Here is a 21,482-nt window from a genome sequence, read left to right on the forward strand (position 1 = left end):
GGAATCCCCACTGACCTTTATAGGAAGAATGTAGTAAAACACTGGTTCACCATTCTCGATATTGTAGATCGAGGTGTGCACACTTCCAAAGAAAGATGACAAAACTGGGCACAAGCAGATTTTAGCAGGGAAATTAAGAATAAAATCTCAAAATTAAAGCAATATTAAAATTTCATCATGGGCCCCTTACTTGGTATCTCTCCAATCACAGACATAACTGTGCACTCGTAACACCAACCCAGTTTGAAAGACGCTTGCAGATGGCATTCTTAGCAGGTTACCTTCAGTACAATAAATACAAATGATTTTTCCACTGTGATAGCAATTCTTAACATTAAATTATCAAAAGTCACACTCACCAATACATCCAGAAAGCTATTAAATATGGATTGCTTATAATGTTATGAGATCTTTAGTCTCCCATGAAACAGACACTCCAGTGGATTTTAACCTGTTGAAGATTTTCAGCATGCTAGAGCTAATAATCAAACCATGCAAAAGCACTCCATCAGTTTTCATAAGACGTTATGATAGGAAACACAACTAGACAGGCAAGGTAAAACTGCACAGAGAAAGTGGGAAGCTTGCCTGGCCAGTCTGAGATCCTTTGCGGTCTTGTCTATACTCTTATTTTTCCAACTGCTACCTTCTTACCTGACACCCTTTAGTAAAGGCAGCAGTAAGAGAAGTTCTGGGCACCTTTTTTCAGTTGTGCAGTACAAACCTCTCATAGCATAAAAGAAACATTTTTTCCCCCTCACTGAGACCAAGTTTTCCACCAAGACAGGCCCCCACATTTGGGACTGCAAGTCCTAAGTTCAGTTTTCTGGACAAAAGAAACCCCAAAACAATAACACCACCACACACACAAAGACCCAAACAACCAACCCAACAAACCCAGAAAAAAAAATAAGGGGGTGGGGGGTGGGTGGGGGAAAGGACATTGGCTGCAAAGGTGGCTTGGATAACTGGCCAAAGCCTCCATAAGCTGATGATGCCAACAGCCCAAGCACTGTGGGTTCCCCAGGCAGCACATGGTTAAGGACCCTGTCTTGGTACCTCTGCTGCTTTCATAGAGAAGAAGGAAACCCATTGTTTCTGACAAAAAGATTCCATACGCTAGTTCCCAACCCTCTCTAAGAGAGCGGTGGCTCTGTGCCACCATCCTTCCAAGCCACACAGATGCCTGCAAGCAGGCTCAGAGTTACGGTACACCTAGTACCTGCCTTAGTCCAGCCACAGCTTCCACCAGTGCTACAGCAACTAAAGGGAGCCAACAACGGGCAACCCCAAGAAAGAAAAGCGATGCAACTAATTCTGCTGTTTGACCACCACCAGAAAAGCACCTTGAACACCAGCTGAGCATGACCACTGACTGGTACTATGCAATTAACTTTCCCAATGGATAGCTTTTCTCCTGTGACCCTCTTGGAAAGCTTAAAAACTGAACATCCCAGTATCCCTCACACAAGTGTGACAAAATACATTGGAGGCACAGTGCTACAGAGCTAAATAATAATAATAATAATAATAAATCTATCTGCACCCATTAAATGAGTTCGAAGAACTTATTTGCACTAATTGACAGAATGTGTGACTCCAGCATTTAAGCCTGGATCCCATTAGGGGGAAAATCCCACAACTAGATTCAGGAATGCAAAAAGTTCCTGAAAACACAGGGAAGAATACTCCTAAAATTGAAAGCTGTGTGGATTCTGAAACCTCACAGGGTGTCTGTGCATGAAAAATGAAAATATTTCTATTTAAATAATTCTAGTCCTTGAAAAGTTCTGCTCCATAAATTCTAGCCATGCAAAACTGGATGTGGTCTCTGAATATTAAAACCAACATCATAATAAATATTGCTAAAGTATATGATGTTTCTAGGGCACACTGGCAGCTTTTAGTGTTTCTAAGAAAACTGTGTCTATACAAAGGTTGTTACACACAGGCGGTGAAGTCCTGAATGCATGGGGAATTTTTCTTTATGAAGTTGAAGTGGTCTAGAGTCAAGGGAACACATTCTTTCTCACCTTTTTAAACTTTACAGGTAAACAGCAAGCCTAATTCACCTTCCTCATCTCTCTTTGGAATATTTCATTCCTTCTCATTAGTATTTTAATCACTGCTGGCAAAGGCTATGCTCTATGGAACCCGAAGGGCTTAAGAACACACATGTTACAACATCAGTTTAGGTGCTCATTTTTTAAATTAACTTCAGCTTTTTTTCATGTGTTGAACTGGCTCTAGTTTCTCTACTTAAAAAAATATTAAAAGATAATTATTCACATTTTGTCTGTAAGCATACCATGAATCCTAACTAAATACTTTGCTACATAAGTGCAAAGATCTCTCAAAGCCATAAAAGAATCCAGACTCCCAGCTCCATATTCCTTCCTGAGCACAACACAGCCCCAAAGGAGAACCACCTTCCCACATTCCCTAACAAAAATTTTATGAGAAAAGAGGCCCTCTTGGGTTTCACACTCTTTGTGGGAATACATTCTAGTTTTTCAAAAGTGAAAAATCACCCAAAATGGACCAATGGGAAGTGCACTGTTGCTTTCAGGTACATCTGGAATGCCATGATTAGCTAACTATTCAGGGTTTCTATGCCGTTTTCTCATTGCAGAGATACATGAGTAAAATTAACTGCAGCAGGTAAAGAAGTAGCTCCTAGAAACAAAGATGCTGCTTTAATACCTCTATCTTCATAGGAGATGTAGCTCCCTTGCTTGCGAATACCAACATTCTGAAGAATTACATTTAAATACCGAAGTATGACCTGAATAACCACGGCAAGAGCTGAGCTGCTGCAGACGCTACACGGCATACTGTGAAAATGCCAAAGGAGCCTCTGCAGAAATTACAGTGGAAATAATATAACCGAACTTCGTGAGACTTACACAGTCCTACTTTCTCCTAGGTTTAGAAATAGGCTGCATCCTCACTAGACCCCTACATACAACCCCAAGGCAGGCAGCTTATCCAGAAGGACATTTATGAAATGTGGATGTAAGCTAGAAGTGTTCCTGAAGTTCAAGGAGAGAAAAGCCTCTGCAGTGCCAAGAAGTGGCTTTCAACTGACAGGTTTAGAGCAAACCGAGGGAAAGTGACTGCAGTGGACAAAGCCTTGCTTCTAGTTTGATTTTATTTTCATAGTCAGCAAACAGGCTGCCATCGACAAACATTTGAAAAGAAAGTGTTATTCTGAAATCACTTGAGGTAAGGATTTTTGATAAACTAGGCTGTCGAGTCCAGTAACCGGACAAAGAATGCCACTTGCAGGCTGAAAGGAATCACTGCACCAGGCACCCTTCGAGCTGGTTCAGTGAGAGCTAATGAAAAGCGCCTTCATCAAGCCCAAACCCACTCCTCCCCCACAGCAAAACCATGGCCCCAGAACAAGCGTGTGTACCAAAAGCAGCACAGAAAATATAGTTATGCGTCCTCGATGCAGAGCAAGAGACTGCCAAGCAGGAGGCTTGCAGGATTTTGCTCTTTTTGTGTCAGTTATTCTGGGGTAATACCAAGCTATTCAAAAAGATAAAGGGTATTTAAACATCAAAAGGAAAGCATGTTTTGTTGGGACTAAGTGTGAAAATGCATTTACAAAGGCGTTCCTTTAAAAAGAGGGAGAACTGTTGTACTATCTTCCACTCTCATATATGCTCTGATATATATATACACTCCGCTATATATGCGCTATACTCATTTAGGGGAAGCTTTTTCCTTGAGTTTGTCCGTCTCCCCCTCCTACCCACGTCCCTCAGGCTCTGCATTTTAGTGACCATCCCTTCCAGCCAAAGGAGGAAAGCCATCCAAAGCCGCACAGCCTTCAGCCAGGAGCGGGTGGGGAGCGATGGAGACGGCTGAAGGCATTTCCTCGTTGTAGGAGGTAAGTCCCCCACAGCAATTCCTGCCAGTCTGAAGAGCAAAGATCGTCTTTATAGCAGCACAGTGTGCTGCCAGTAAAGCACTGCTCTGGCCCACGTCTCGGCAGAATCTCAGCCATGCACTGTGTATATTCCAACCCATTATCTGTATTTTTTTCCCCCAACACGCACATTGTTCACTTCTTTGCTCTTTAAACTGAGACCACCTGAGTGTAATTTTAACAGGTCACCTTCCTGCAATTCTCTAGTATAATTCAACACATGAAACTGTTTATTTAACTCTAGAATTCCCTTTGCAAAGTTGTTTTTTTAAGGATTTTGGCATGTGGCTAACATGTTACATAATTTAAATTTGTAAATTATAAAAATAAATTACATTAAAAAAAATACAACTTCTCAGCCTAGAGAATGGGCAATTGGGCAGGCTTTGCCTCTATGAATAAAAGGTATGGCACAACTATGGCATCACGGTAAAAATATAGTCTGAAATATCTTTGTGTGCTTGAGAATAGAGTAGATGCAGTGAGAAATCCTGCTGATTAGGAGCGATGACTGCTGCACACTCACACCCTTAACACACATCTCTGGAGAATGACAGAGGAGGAAGGGCAATGCAATCCAGTCTTGGATTAACAGTGAAACCACAGAGCTACCAGCCAGTAACTTCACAGAATTAACCAGCATATATAAAGGCCATGAGAATGACCACAGAAAAAGAGCAAGGGAAGTGGCAGAGTAAATGGATAGCTAAGTAGCCACATGGCTCACCTCCACAGAGGCTATGGCTGTTTCACCCTCAGGAAGCCAGCACTGCTCTTGTCTCCCCCATGCCATCCCACCCTTGCACGGCTAGAATTTATGGAGCAGAACTTTTCAAGGATTTCCAGTGTACATCACTGAGCACTCACTGTCAGATCCTGAGGGGCAGAAACATAAAGCTACACTTTGAATCCAAAAATTATTCTTGACCAAACAGCTTTCACAGCTGCTTAGGCAGATAGGCACTTAGACCAATGCTTCAGGCATCACAGAAATATTAACAAAGTATTGACAGTATAAAATAAACATTTAAGCAGCTCAAAACTCTGAGATGAACTACCTTACCATTAGAGAGGCAAAGCAGAGGTCTTCCTTCTGCTATTATTTGCAAGGGGGAGGAGTGGGGGGAAATCACCAGAAGAGGAATAATCATAGACAAGGTAACAGATAAATTATTACTATAGACAGAACTACTGAGTTCCATTCCAGCACTTGGGCATGTTTCACACAACTACGGAGAGTTATCAGGATATAAAATCAATTCTAAACATAGACCATGCTCCTGGCAGGCTCTTTACTGCAGCAGATGTTTGTCAATAAACAGAAATTTAACTGTGCCTCGATGGCATTTCATTATCTGGAGCTGAAGAATACCACTAAATACTTCACATTTATATAGATTAATCTATTCTCCCTTACTAACTAATATCCATCACAATCTAATCCATACAGGCAAGACCTCTCCATTTCCCTGATGGGATGGGTGCATACTATTGACATGAACAGGTTTTATCTGTAGCACAGTACCAGTGGCTATTCACAAACACACTTTGAGTTCACCAAAATGCAAGATTCTCTTATTTATTAGGGGAAGAGAACACTGACCTAGAATTAAACACAACAGCACTGCATTATGGATAAAGGAGGGATGTTCTTTTCCTCTGTCCTGTTTTTGTGGCACTCTAAAATAACTCAGTCTTCAGGCTGACTTTGGGGAAGGAAGGGTTAAAGTAAAGGCTCCCGGCTCCCCCCACAAAGTGCTTTAGAACAGTAGATACCCATTTCATAAATGTGGTACATAAAATTCTGATTAAGCATATGCTCAGTATTGCTTTTGTAGCTTTCACTCTTGAAGCAACATTATGATAATTTAGCCTGACCTCCTTAAATGTCCCCTCAGATTTCAGCCACTGATTACTACGCCTATCACAGTCACTTCTAGATAGGCAACAACCCTTGATTTAAAAGCTATAAACAACAGAAAATTTAGCATGTCCAATGACTGTCTTTTTAAGTAGTTCTGTTTCCACAATGCCATGAACGACAGCTTATTTTTCATCCAACATGAAGGTTATGAGGAAACCACAGGACATGACTGGGCTCCAAATCACGCTGTTTACGAACCATGTGCAAACGTACAAACCCTGGTAGCTGAGTGTCTACCCGGAGCCCTGTATCAGACCCCCAGAGCCCAACAATTACGCTGTTTATACACGTGCACAAGAATTTCATACCCAATATAGAATATTTTTTCAATGAATTTGTCCATAATGCTCTTTACTCTTCAGATTATTGACTGCAGATGTGTTTTTTCAAATGTGCTTCATGTTAGTTCGTTGATGGCACCTTTGTTTTATAATATCGCTAACTCAGGCCAAGCCTGGTGCCCTAACCAGAAACTAGAACTACTCTGTCGTTTGAAAGCCAAAGCATTTGATAAGGTTAGCTCCATATTTTTGGAAGTTAAATTAGAATAAATTAAATAATATAACTATTAATATTTAAATTGTTTTAGAAAAAAGTGTTTCCACCATATTACTGTGTTCATCAAAGACGCTTATGAGGTCTGGACTTGTCAGCCTCCAGTGAGACTCAGAATAAAGGAAACAATTCCTCATTAGATGAAGAAGTAAAAAGAAGCTCTTGCTTTCATCAACTTGCAGTATTGCATGTGATCAACAGGTAATGGAATAAATAACTTTAATACAGATGGACTGTCAATTACTCCATATGAATCCATGCTCATTTTATCAGTTACACCAATTGCCCACAGCAAAACCTACTTCTAACCTTTCCAAGGCTTCTGACGCAAAGCAATACAATGAATGAGGAATAATACAGTTACACAAATTGATTTACACTTCTTTTTCTTATAAGTATTTGGGAAGTCAGCAGCATTTTCTTTCCAAATTCTCTACTCCAGATTTACTCTAAAAAACAACAAAACACTGTTTTCATTAAGTGCATTATAGCCAAGCGACATAGACAGACAAACAGTTTCCTGAAGAGCTGAGCACAAATACAAATAGAGCCTACTGGCATGTGTTTCATCAGTATAAATATTTTCAATCAAAGCAGCTCTGTATGCTATTAAAAATAAAATCAGAATAAATCTAAATATTTTAACATCAGGCAACCCCCATTTTAAACAATAATAAAAAAAAAATTAAATCACATGTTCTTAAAAGTCAACTGGATGGCAAGAGGAAACCACACAGAAAAACTCACTGGAATTCAGACAACGGGATTGTGTTTCTCAGCATACGTATTTTTTGTAATTAAAACCTATTAGCCTCGCATCTCTATACCAAGGAGTAGTTCAAGAGTTTTAAGTAATAATAACAACACTTTCTACATCAAAGCACATTATAAACATGAACTAATTAATCCCTGGGGCAGTTCTGGGAACTGGGGAGTTTGCTGTGGAGCTGGGCAGTCTGAGCTGCTATGGGAACAGGTACCAGATCCAGACCAGCACCTTCTCTGACGAATGGCGGAGCAACCACAGGCATCTGCTAATCCCTCCGCCTCGAAGACTTGCATGGCGAGCAACAGGCAGGGCAGGGCAGAAGGAAGCATGACTACACTCCTCATAATTATGGAGCTTCTTAATTTTGGTGCAATCATGGGCAGCTAGTGGCAGACTGCTAGTGCTAGCCCAAAAGCCAGGAGCTTTTCAATCCAACAGCACTGAGAAATCTAGCAGGTGTCCTGACTGCCTTTACAAAATGCATAGGAACAACAGAATATAGCCTCCCTTTCAGAAAGACAAGGCCAGAGCACTCAGCATTTGGAGTTATTGATAGAAATGGCACAATGATTTATTGGACTTCTCTTGAGAAAACATGGTCAGAACTTCTGCACCTGCAGCACTGTGTTCTAGCTTACTACATAAGACATTCCCAAATGGACAAGGCAACCAACCCAGCACGCAACAGTGCAGCCAAAAATAGCAATTAGCTTTTTCTTTATTTCAGTAAGACTTCAACCCATGCTGTACCAAGGAGCTGCTCAGTGACATTTGATTAGACCACTGTCACAGGACACAGTAATGCTTTACATTGTTCCTTCTCTTTAATGAAGTCCCAGCTGGACCACTGTTGCACAACTCTGCGTGCTAAAATCCCTGGCCTTTCATCTTGAGGTTCCTTAAACATGTGTATTCTCCCCTCAGAAGCACGTCAACTCAGCCACAACTTTGTGCTCAACCATGCTATGACGTAGCCTCTTCATCTTAAGCTACTCAAGCGTATTCAGAGGCCTCAACACACAATTCAACTTATTCATGCAAAGACGGAATGTTTACTTTGAGACAGAGAATAGGAAGATGAAATCTGAAAAAAAAACACAATCCTGGAGTATTCTCCAGTGTTTCCATTCTTCCTTCATTAAACTACTTTCTTCTATGACATCGTCTCCAAGGGAGATGTGTCTGCCTGTGCAAAAGCAAGCAACTTTGCCTTCGTGGACAAGCATTGTGATTGCCAGTTTTAGCCACATCTAAACCAGCGTGAGAACCGATCCAAACTCACCAAATAAACCACCAGCAGACTTAAGAACCTTGCAGCTCTAGCCTTTTTCTAGTCCATGCAAAACTAAGCCATCGCCACAGCACTTAATGTAACACAGGCAGCAATATTATTACAGGAGCTACTACTCCCTTACAATGTTCCTCTTTGGAACAAAGGAGGAGAAAAAGCAAGCTCTGCATGACAGGTAACAGTTGTCTCACCTAAGGAATTACACAAAAGCTCTCTGATGCTATGAAGCAGACTATAAAACTGCAGTGGGGGCCTTGCCTTTCATTCTGAAAATATTATTCGAGTATTTGTCTTCCCGCTTGCTGCTAAATTGGCCCTCAAAAGATGCAAATGACACGTCTTGAAATGACCACCAAGAAAAAAACCAGTTATATTTGCAAATATTTGTAAAATCAATTACAGAAACATTTTCAGACTTTCAAGGCTCTAAGCCTGATTTCTTGGGAAACTGAAAGTAGTGACTGGGAGAGTTAGTAGAGTTACTGAGGAAGCCTTCAGACAAGGGCAACGCTGGCCTGGCGTTTAGGAAATGAAGTTCTTTGACACCAGAGACAGCTAGCACTAAAACAAGACTGGCAGCAAAGCATTAACACCTCCAGCATCCAACTTTAATGCATTAATGGTTACACTAACCTTTGCCAACCTCTGAGAAGCGTTCTAAGTGACACTTCAGGGTAAAGTAAGTGGATAAAAACGCTATCAAGGAAGAGGTGACTAGAAAGAGTTCTTATGGAAAAACATAAATGCTTTCTACTAAGGAGCGATAAGCACTTAGAAATAAATCTTGTGCTATACCATATCTGCTAAGAGTGAAACTATAAAAACTGGAGCAAGACATAAAATAAGGAAGACGCAAAATGAGCTTATTAGCACTCTTTTGAGGGTTTTGGCTTCCTCCTTTCTTATTTTCAAAACCAGAACGGACGCAAAAACATTGTGAAAATTAGTTCTCTAAGGCATTCTTGCTTTATGGCCACACATAGCAATCCAGCAAGCACAGAGAGAGGTTTCCGAGATTTTATTCCACATCTCACAGCCTAACTATGTTTTAGCTTTCTTGTAGGATTTACCACCGTGGTGAGAATACAGTTTTTAAAGAAAAGGTAAACAGTGTTATTTACATAGAGAACCATCTCCCTGCCTACTGAAACACAAGCTCTTAAGAGAAGTGTTTATTGAAATTTAAGTATAATAAAGCAGTGGTTCAGTACATTTCAGATATTCATGGCAGCACATTTCCCTTTCGAGGTTCTTTGTTTTGCTTTATCATTCTTGACATTTCATATAGCACGTTATGAGCTTTTGCAGAGGAACAGCACTTTTACCAGAGCAGCAAATTGAAGGGGTGGGAGAGGTTGATGCTAAACATTATTAAAAGATCTTCCTTTCCAAAATAAGAAATGAATGCAAAGGCATAAAATCATCTGGAAGCATCAATCCTTTAGAAAAACATCCGAAATAAATGAGGGATAGTCTGATTTTTAATAAGAAAGTCACCTGTGCACCTCTCTGTTAGCTCTACTTACTACACGGGTCTTCAATGGTCAGATGAAACACTGCACTGTGATTTAACAAGACCATACATATAGTTTAGAAAACTTTCCAGATTTCTGTAATTTATATGTCGAAAGACTCCAGCTGATGTGGTTATAGAACAGTTTACCAAGACCAATTCCAGGGAGTTCTAAGCCCCCATACCAAAATCAAAATCAGATTTTATTTAAAATACTGACATTGATATTCATTTTTGTAGCAACACTGAGATTAACATTACTTTTAAATCCTGATAATGGCAACTTCTGGAAATGATTTGTTGCTCTGCCTCTCCAGCCCATTTGGTGACTGCTTTGATATATAAATTGTTAGCAGATCTATACACTCTGAAATTCTTCAGAGCAAAAGCCATACTTCTTCTTTGACTTCATAACTGTCAGAGACATCTCCCAAATATCAATACATTCTAAACTTGATTTAAGTTGGGGTAAATCTCCACAAATCTCCACAAGGCCTTCTTTGGTTTGTTTTTGTGGAGGTTTTTTTTCTGTCTATCTTTCTTTCTACTGGTTTCTCCCCATCGACTGTTACTTTCAATTTCCACAACAGTGGTGCACTGCATTTATTTGTAACTTCTATCACGGATCATATGACCCATTTTAATGGCACATATCCTTTCAAATTACCTTCTTTTGTTCAATGAACACACGTTATCTTACGTTCGCTTTCTGCCTAGGCTATTCAGATGTTCTTTATTCTGAATGTTTGTGGGGTTTTTTTGTAGACAGCAAAAAAGCTAGCAGTTTCCTTAATATTTCAAGTTAACACATCCCTGAGTAATTAGTTGACACAAAAGGTCTATATTAAACCATTGGACTACCAGGGTGAGGACTGGCACAACATAATTTAGCTTTTCAAAAATCCCAGATCCTTAGCTTTAGAATCTCTTGTATTTCCCTAATGCTTCCTGATAAAGCAGCCTGATCCTCTTCCTGCTGAAATCAGCGACGGAATTGCCACCAACCTCAACAGGAACAAGGTTCCAACAACACTAACCCAAGGCTTCATTATTTCCAATTGTTTCAGTACAAATCACAGGCTTTAAGAAATGTGTCTCCACCTCAAAATTAAATCCTTTGGGTGTGCAGCAGTAGATAAAACCACTTTGCACTGAGATAGCACTTTCTGTTTCAATGCGTTTTACAATTGATTATGCCTTTCAATCCCTCAGTAAGATAACTGCATCATACTACAGACTGGAAAACCAGCACAGAGTTGCTGTTATTTGTCCAGTGAAGCATGAGTGATATTCCAGCACCCGGGCCCCTGCGGGTCCCTGCCCCTCTGCTGCTGGGAAGCAGTAAGCTCACAAGTCTCTGTAACTAATCACCATTTCTCTTTATGAGAATTGAGCTACAGCTCCATAATCCTTTGTTAACATCCGCATCTGTGATCTAATTCCACAGAAGAAAAAGAGGATATTGTTTTACTGTTCAAGGCCCAATCCCAGTTTGTTGAACTTGCCTCACATATCAGCGTCCAAAAGCTTCTCCAAGCCAGCTGGGTAGAGCTTAGGCAGCGTTTCTAACCCTAAAGCTCATTTCCAGACTCAAACCTTCTTTGAAAGAAGGAGTTCCAACGCTTGGGCAAAGCACCTGTAATCGGCATCTGAAACTTCCCGGTTACTTGCATGCTCTTCCTCAGAGCAACCCCTGCCTTGTGGCTTCTCACTAACTTTGGCTACAGCCAGCTGAAGAAGCAGAATCTTTATTATTAATGCACAACTGGCAGCAGGTCCCTGAAAACTACCAAGTTATATTAAACCTTTTCACTAGCATTCACTCCTTTTTTTGCAAGGCTGTTGTCATTTCCACTCTTCTTGCCTTTTTCCTCTAAAAAAATACTTCTTTTAAGCTGCACTCCAACGCTCACAATATATCTCAGCTATATACTTCATAGCAAAATTCTAGGCTGGTACCTATGTCATACCAACCTTATTTGTTAGTACCTGCGTAGAAGAGACACTGCTAAGATCTTCATGGCTCCTGACTGCCAAACAGCATAAGTACCTGGTCTTGCCTTAAATTACCTAGCTTCCTCACCATCAGCAACACACCTGCAGCATTTAAAAAGACAGTGTGGTTCAGGGCAGGTGACATTAGTGTTAACTGAGCTCACACACCTGTATTTTGCTGCTTTCCTTACAATCTTGCAGTCACACCTCTCTTATTAATGGCATTAGGATGGTTTCAGTGTCAGGACTTCAGCAGGCATCCAGAAACTTGTTTGTGCAAAGCAGCTTTCTGTGAATGCTACAGAACGGACAATCTCTGGTCATGTCCATGACGTACATGAACACACAAGGCAGAATGAACATCACGGTTTGACACAACCCATGCTGCAGCCTGGGCCTCCTGCTGTTTTTGTTCAGTCAGCGATACCACCGGATCTTCAGCTTTCTGTTACTAAAGCATGTTTTCGATGATTTTCTCATCCTACCCACTGTAAGAAGACTACAGACTTCAACAAACACATCTAAAGTGGGAAGACGTCTTTCTACAGTTGCTAGATAAAAAAGGTTTATTGTGTGCCTTCTTTTCCCCCCTTCATTATAGTTACCGATGTCTTAATTTCCTCAGATACCTAAGCTGAGTCACAGTTAATGAGTTGGTTGGAAATGCTTTGCTAGTTCTTGCTTTTTTGCTCTCAATTTTGCTTTATTTCTTACAAATATACACAAAGAATTGGCCTGTCTGCATACTTGCTCTCCTACTATTGTGGTGTACTTAAAGCATTAAATAACATGACAAAAATATGACTCTAGTATCTTTCTGACATATGGATGGAGTTCTGGAGGTGCATAGTTGTGGTAAGAAGGGTTTCTTTTCCTTAGCTGGAAACACATGAGTTATGCATTACTGTGAGGCATATCATATTTGCAACCAAATTTTCCCTATTAAGACTTTCATACCCTCAGATGCACAGCAGAACTGGGGCTGCATCTCCCAAATCCGTGTGGAGACATTAATAAAGCACACAGATCTCTGCCGCTGTCCGGAGGAAAGCTGATGGTAAACCAGCAGGCAGAGTCATATGGGTTTGTTATATAATTTTGGTCTTAACTAAAATAGCCAAAATGCCTGACTGTACCGAGAGAATCTCTGTGAAGGAGTTTTTGTTTAAAGTGGAGCTCCCAACCTCGGAACCACTGACTGGGGCAAGTAACCCATTAAAGCCTTTGGAGTTCAGAAAACCCAGTGAAGAGGCCAGCGACCTTGCCTGGGGATGAGGGCAGGAATGGGGTGGACTCTAATTACACTTCAACAGAGTAAGCAAGATAAAGCTTTTCACCCCAAAACTCCAAACTGCATCTCTTCCACACTCCGCTTGCTGCCCAGTCACGCTCCTGTTTGCATCCCAGTAGCACAGAAGTGGTGCTATGCCCACAGCAGCCCTGCCCTTGCGCTGGTGCAGCCCCTGCAGACATCAGTGGTGAGGAGAGGGTGGAGGTGAATTGTGAAGGTTGTTACAGGCAAGATAATATCAAAACAAATAAGCTAAGGGTATCTCTGCTTTCTAACAGCTCCCTCCCACCACGGGCCTGAGGCAATCAGAGACTGGGCAAGGGGCCAGGCAAGACTGAATCTCTGCGCCAAAGACCTCTGAGGTTGTTGAAAGACAATATAAAGGTGTTTTTGTCTCAGCTATCTGAGCCAGCTGCAGAACTCCATTCCGATTGTAGAAAGAGCCTCAAGAGTTACGGACTTGTCTTACTATTTAAGGGATATATTGGAAGTCACATCATTTGAGGCTCTTAAACTCAACTGGGCGCTGTACTAACACCTTGAGCAACTGCCTCAGCGCGTTGCAAGAGACTTTGGGCATTTATTTATTTTGCATATTAAGACACAGAGTGAAAACATTCTTCAGAGGCCATACTATAGTGTAAATTGTTAAGAATTTGTTCTGACAGCTTAAAAATTGCATGGGCTGGGTCATGGAACTTTTGAGCTGGAAGGAATCCAGCTCCTTTAAACACAGGAGCTGGAATAAGATCAGGTAACATCAACAGAGACATAAAATAATTTAGTATACTGAACCAGTCGTTCTTTTTTCTTTCCCTTATTCCATGTAAAAGTCCTGAAATTATTCTTACTATTCAATGTAAAACAGAAACTATTTAAGAGAGACAATGCAAGTGAAAGTGAATAAATCTAAATATTTTAAAATACAATGCTGTACTAATGAATTATAAAATTGTCTACACAAATAGAGAAATCGCAGTGGTAATGGCAGCTTCCCATACTGATATTATCACCACAAAAATGCTTAAAGTTTTAGTCTGTGTATTTAGATGAAAAAACATTGCATTTAAAGAGGAGGTTCAAGAGAAGAGATACTTAAATTGAAGGAAAGGATTCAATTTAAGAAATGGAAAATTCTGATTACCAAAGAAACAGTTTCACTATGAGGAAGAAATAAGCATACAAAACAACCTTTAGGCTATGGGAAATTCTCCCGAAGACTACGCTGAAAATTGCATTATTTGAGGCATTTGACATTCATCTGAATTTAATACTTATAAGTGTACCATGAAGAAAACACTTGCACTTGTAGTGGGAGGGAATATTATAAATAACTTTTCCACATCTAGTTTCTATTGACAATAGGTTCTACAGTGGCACGAAATGAACAGAGCCTAGCCTAAACTTCCCATAAAACAAAAGGAGTCACAATATTTTATACAGATCAGTGTGTGTGTGTGTGTATATATATATATATATAGTTATCTGACAGCAAGCTGCTTTTTCTGACATTTTGCAGTAATGCACTGATCACTTAGTATAGAGGCTGCATAAAGATGACTGGGGATTTATCGCCCTCTTGTGAACAGGAAAAAAAGTTGCACTCTTTCCAAAAATGAACACACAAGTTCTTACTGCTACTGAAGAATCCTGTAGTAAAAATATATCTATCTGCACAATTAATAAACATACATTTGGATTACTAAAGGAAGAACCGATGGTTACTGTAATAATCTGTGAGAATTTTGTCAGAAAAGGATAAACGGCAAAATTAAAAATAATTCAAATTCAAATCAGAGCAAACAAGGGTTTTTTTTCCATTTAAGTAGGAAGACAGCAATTTAAATTTCACAAAATCACTGCCTAGAGCACTGATGTCAAATGTCAGAGACTAGCTCAAAGGTGTGCAAACCCTCCCTGATTGCAGTCCCAAAATATCCTCTAATTTCAAAGAGAGCAGGAGGATGAAAACAGCTATTTTTGCCATGCAGGAAAAGAGGTGGCCTTTCAGCTGCAATGAATAATCGTGGGTCTAATTCCAATTTTGTTTGCAGGCCCTCATGCAGCTCCCAGAGTCAAGACTAGGTGTGTCTTGGTCCAGCACTCCACAGCCGCTCCAGGCTAACTCAACGCTGAGAAGCCATCAGTGGAACTAGAAATGCCTCTTCGTGGCATTGCTTTCTCCTCTGCTGCTCTGCACCCGCTCAGGGTATTGCTGCTCCTTTCCTTCTAACTCTCCTTCTACTGTCCCTCTCTCTTCGCAAGAGACCACTGAAATCATCGTAAATGCCATAAAACGTTCAGGCAAAGCCACCACCCCTCATCTCGCAGAACCCTGACGATGAGAGGGAGCAAGGGCCAGCCCCAGCTGCTGGGCACCAGCGTTTCCATTCCACGCCTTGCTGGCAGCGATGTCATCCCTGCCCTCTGCTTTGCCCCCCTTCACGCACCTTTGGCTACATCTGGGGGGGGGCTGGACTAAATGTTCTTAAGAGAACCGTTCCAACCTAAACAAACCCGTGATTGCTTACTCCCACACGCTTCTCGGTGTCCCCTCATAAGACACAGTGGCCACTGTCCCTGCCAGCTTCCTCTCAGGCTCAGTCTATCCCATAATGGTAGGCTTTCCCCGGCAGGCACGGACCCTTCCTGGGTGCACACACAGCACACCCACCGCGTAATACAAACGAATTCTGTTCTTCTGTTGCCACATCTAGTAACAAGATGGCTTTCTCCTGTACCTCTCCAACAAAGAAATCTTGCCAAAACTCTCTCCTGAGATAATTATTATCAAGCCATAGTATCAAGAAGCCAAGTGCCATTGGATCATGAATGCCAGAGGACCCTCATTATGAGAAGCAAGAAGTACCAACAGTAATCCAACAGCTTCTGTCTTGGTTATGCTGCTTTCTCTAATTTATAATAAACAAAGCATAAATCCTATCCAAATGAAGGCATCACCCAGTCCTACTAGCACAACATAACAACCATTTCCAAGAAAAGCTATGTATTAATACCACTTAGCATAATAAATATTTAAAATGATACTGCAGTAAAGAATACAAATTCACCTATGTCTTTCCTGTTCTTAGTAGTGACTCTTAATAAACACAGCTTTATAGCTACTATATTTAAATGCAATTAGTTCCATACATTTCCAGCTTAATAAGAAATAATACATATTCATTTCTGCTCATTAACAGTCAGTATATAACTCTTAGCTAATGAACATTCAATTATGTTCCCTGAATACATTGTGGGATAAATTCTCTTTTTGTTGCTCATATCAGTTCACTTCAATTCAGTTGCTTCTAATTAAAATTCTTTTGCCTCATGTAGACAAAACTGGGTTTTTTGGAGTCCCTGGAGACTTCTTTAAGAGTTCTGTTTTATCTTTATGTACAGTCAGCTCCCTAATTAATGCTTTAAATAGGGTAAACTTTACTGAGGCTCCTGGGTTCAGTTCAAAGGGAAAAAAAACCCAGTTAATTTTATATCTTGTTCTCACACAAATCACTGGAGTCTCTCTTCTTCTTGTAAATCTACTTTTTTCTTTTGTTTTCAAGTGAATTCAATAATCAGGGAAGGTGCCAGTTTGGGAGCACTGGGAGTTGGAGATCCCCCATCATCAGTCTAGAGCTTTCCTTACCCAGAGAAACAGAAGAAAAATTCTTGTCAAGTTGTCCAGTTCTGCAGCCAGCTCAGGTGAGGAAGGAGGATTCTCCAAGGGGACATACCCAATGGATTCCCTGAGATAATACTACCTTTATTTTCACTCAGCATCAGCAAGACCCAATGCTGCTTTCTCCTAATTTGGTAACAGAGCTAGCTCAGCAATCTATCTGCCTGTCTAGGACCAAAAATCTAACACAAGTCCTACGTACCCCACTGGGACCAACAACACGCAAGCTAAGCGTTTACTTAAGTGCCTCCCTTTGCGGAGTCACTACCAGGTATGACTTGCCAACTGAAGTGACTAGGTTCTTGCCTCTGATTTTACTCACCTTCTGTCCATCAAGCAGCACAAAGAGCAAGGAATTCAGCAGAATAAGCTTCAGGGAGCTCTTAGCATGAGGTTCCTCTCTTTGGTGCAGCATCCTAGGGCATAGTCTGAGACTATTTTACCTGTACCTATGGTCTGGATTCTCACACTCAACAGACTGGGGACACCAGCTTCCCTGGGATGAAAACAGCTAGAAGCAACTCTCCAATGGAAACTTAGCAAGCAAACACTGGGTGAGCCCTATGTGCACCAATAAAAAGGTTGTAACAGTAGCACAGAAAGTCTAGCATTTAGGGAAGAAGGGAAAGGCAGAGAAAGGAATTTCTGTAAGCGGAAACATCTAGGAATACTCAGGAGAAAGCTTAGCTTTAGGGGTGTCTCAGTTCTAATTAACATTAAATAAAAACTCCAAGATACATGTATCTGCGCACCTGTCTGGGTTTGTGTATACATGCGTGCGTGTGTGTGTGCCTGCTTGGATGGATACACGTATGCCAGTCAGCACATCCTCCAGTCCACAAGTACCTGAGCACTGGGAAATGAACAGCTCAGAACTGCTTTTCTTACTTGAAATCACACTAGAACAATAAATTCTACTGAGGGATACGTAGAGCTAGATTCCCAGGAGACTGAAATTGATTGATGTATCCCTAATGAATTACTCCATGTGTTATCCAGCCCGTTGAACATTCCCATGGATGGCATTTTTTACTTAAAGCTGAAAAGATATTCTAAAGACTGTTAAGTAATGCTTGTTTCTGTTACCATCTATAATCAGATCTTTTTTTTTCCCCCAAGGTCTGCCATTTAATTTGTCCTTTATCAGCACAAATCTTGAAACAGTACAGGGTGATTCTATTCCCTCTTCAGTACAGAAAGTATTTTGTCTACTACTGCAGCTGATACCACCTGCACAACAGGCCACGCTTATCCCTGTAGAATTCATCAAGGAGACAAGTATGTTCACACTGCTTAGTGCTAAGCCTGTATCACCTCGAAGCCTCACACAATGCCTTTCTGATTCTGAAATACAAATATTGAAAATATTTCTGATTTTTTAGTTCAAAATACCTGTGGCAGCCTGCCACGGTACCATTTACGTAGCGTGACACGAAGATTGTATGTTGCACGGCCAAAGCACAAAAACCTTTGAGGATATATGGCTTACCGGGATAATGCTGTAAGACTGTCCCAGGTGGAGAAAGACAAACTTGATGTGACTCGCGTTACACTTTTCAGCTGCACTGGTCCCTGGAGAGAGCATGCTGGCAGCTGCATCCAGATGGCCTCTTGCAAAGCGTTAGTCAGCATTGGGCCAGGGGGCAAGCAGAGGCTGAACTGGCGTTGGGGGACCATGGTCTGGGAAGAAAGAAGTCAAATTGACAATGGAAACACATTGGCAATCTACTTCTGTTCTCATACCCGGTTTGCCCAAGTAGTTCACATTTAATATCGCAGAAAGAAACAGGAAAATCAGCATGGTACTTCGCATGAAGTTTTGTTGGTAGTCCTTGAGGAAAGGTGGCTGTTTCTCTTACGAACAGTTAGATGCTGCCCTTTCCGAGCAGCAGTGGTACGCGACTGTGGCCAGGAGATGGCGGCTTCTTGTCACATGCAAGCGGGGAGCAATTCAAACACAAAGCAGGTTTTCAATTTCTGTATTAAAAAATGCCTTTGTGAGCATGTTTTATAAAGGTAAGACAACAGTCTTAATTGGAGTAATTAAATAGGGAAATAATAAAAAAGGGCAACTTCTTGTAGCTTCTGATTCAGATCAGGAATTACTGACAGAAGATTTTTTTTAAAAAATGTTTGCAAGGATTTAATATTCTGCAGTATATGATTTTGTCTACACTACATTTTATAGAATTAATATATACTTGAATTACTTTGAAATTACTATAGCTTTATTAAAATCTTTATGATAAGAAGATCTGTTGGAATATATTTTTACAAATGCCAGGAAGAGAAACTAAACTGTCCCAAAGACAGCTATGATGAGGTGAAGATCTTAGTCCAATTTAAACTGTACACACAATTTATATTAAAAACTGTAAAGCTCCAAAGACTTTTAAAAAGCTTTGTTTATATGAGAGAAAAATCCCTGTTTTACACCATGGAAATGCTTACTGGGTTTTCACGTAGCACTAATATGATTCACTTGGATGGTATACGGAAGCTACACCTGCTCCAGAGCCACTTTTCTTACAGTTTCTAGGCAGAATCAAGACAATGTAGGGTAAAGCTCTTCAGGGAAAGCATACATCCTCCCAGTGATCTATGGAACTGAAGCTGTAGCTTCAACCTAGCAAAATAATCAGTAGCAAGCTAATGGTACTGTTCCCTCAATGCCCAACTCTAGCACCATATGCACCTTCTGGTGAAAGAAAAGATATTGAGGTGATTCCAAGTATCAGTTTCACAAAAGCTTCATGGTGTTTTACGTTACTGGACCATTGACAAAGATTCATTTTACCATAGATTCACAAACTAAAAAGGCATTGTTATTCAAAAGAGACGCTGACACCAATTTAGCCAAAGAATTACATATGATTGCACCTTCTCATGTGTTTACAATTTTTTTTCACACTGTGTTTGTATTTTGGTGTCTGTGATGTTAAGCCTTTTTGATGTTGCTACAGCTAATCAGCCTTAGAAGAGTAAAATATTTTTAATCAATATAATTGTTTTTAACAAATATACAAGTCACCAGAAACATTCTTCTACATAACAAAAAACCACATCTACAAAGCCAGATGTTTTAGTATTTCCCAGTTCTAGAGGTAAGATCACTATCACTATAAGGACAAATGCAGTGTTTCTTAGAACTCTGTAGTGTGTATCACAGTGTGAGTCACGGGGTCAGGCTAATGACATAAAACTAGACACTCTATAGGGATATACAAGTATTACGTGTTAGACACCAACTAATCCTTCCCACCCACTCGGTAGCACTGGTCAGCCCTCCTAGGGAGTAGTATTTCCAGTCTGGGTACTTTCCAAAAAGGTGTGAACTTACAGGAGAAAGACCAGAGGAAGGCATTAAGAATGCTCAGATATCTAGAAACTGATGACCTGGGAAAGAAAACCTACTACAAAAAAATACTACATTGCTTAGTCTACTGAAAGCTTGTGAAAACCATAGCACTACACAGGTGTGCAAAAAGTAGCTGCAAAGAGGAAAGTGAACAATTCTTGCATCCACAGAGAATGGACAGAAGTTGCAATGACAAAGACTACACTCAGATTAAAAAAATAATAATTTCAAGATATTATCAGAGAAGTGCTGGAATGGATCAGCCAGGGAAGTCATGGTTTTAAGAAGAGCTTGTACAATTATCTGTCAAGAATGATAGAGGTAGAACTGGGCCCTCTCCTCTGGAGTTCCCCCCAGCCTTACTTTGACAGTTGCGCTGAGCTGGTTTGTACGCAGCTCTCGGGTTTTTCAGAGCCCAGTGCTGGTTGCAAGGACTGGCAACCACAGGGAGACCCTGGAAACCAGCCAAGGGAAATCCTACACTCATCAAGCTTCCATTATAGACGGGCTTCAGTTAGCCCTAATATAACATTATGATTACTACTTAAGCACCTGCAGTTACAAAACACAAATAATAATTTGAGAATAATTAAATTTTATTAATTCTAATGATATCTTTGTGGCAGCAGTCACGTCAAACTGGGGACTGAACTATGAGACATTCATAATTATTTTTGTTAGAGCAACACGAACAGGCCAGCAACATAGAGATTGATGTTGTGTTAAGAAGTACCAGTATTTGGGTGTGCAGGAAAGCTAGCAGAAAGGGAAAAGCACCAAAACAAAACAAAGTGTCTGTACTAATGGCATGTAAGAGCCTACCAGCCAGCAAGTGCTCTCTGTGCAGACCCTGGCTCACCCCTACTGCTGTAGCACATTGCCACGAGAACCGACAAGCACGTTTCCTACACACGGTCAGGCAGAAACCTTGCAGCAGTGGTGGCATTTGTGTCGGAAGGCACCTGTCTGGCGGAGGCACAGGAGCACGGGGTGCTTTACAGCACACCCCAGCCTGAGCAGCCCGTGGGCTACCTGCCCGAGCTGCGGCTGGCCCTGCGGGGCACCTCCTGCCGCATCCTGTGGGAAGAGATCCCACGCCAGCCCCGCGTACAGAACGCTGCAGTGGATCTCTACACCTCACCGACTCAAGACCGGTATCTCCGTATC

At 41.0% G+C, this 21,482-nt stretch overlaps 1 long non-coding RNA gene across 1 annotated transcript in view; it reads right to left on the reverse strand.

Moving 5' to 3' along the window:
• LOC121098122 overlaps positions 1 to 21,482 on the reverse strand; it is a 426,198-nt gene that overhangs the window by 231,431 nt on the left and 173,285 nt on the right. The window contains exon 3 of the long non-coding RNA XR_005831177.1: positions 18,447 to 18,637. This is a non-coding gene — a long non-coding RNA (uncharacterized LOC121098122). The remainder of the gene's footprint in view (positions 1 to 18,446; positions 18,638 to 21,482) is intronic.

Source organism: Falco naumanni, chromosome 15, assembly GCF_017639655.2.
Source record: "Falco naumanni isolate bFalNau1 chromosome 15, bFalNau1.pat, whole genome shotgun sequence".
Lineage (NCBI taxonomy): Eukaryota > Metazoa > Chordata > Aves > Falconiformes > Falconidae > Falco > Falco naumanni.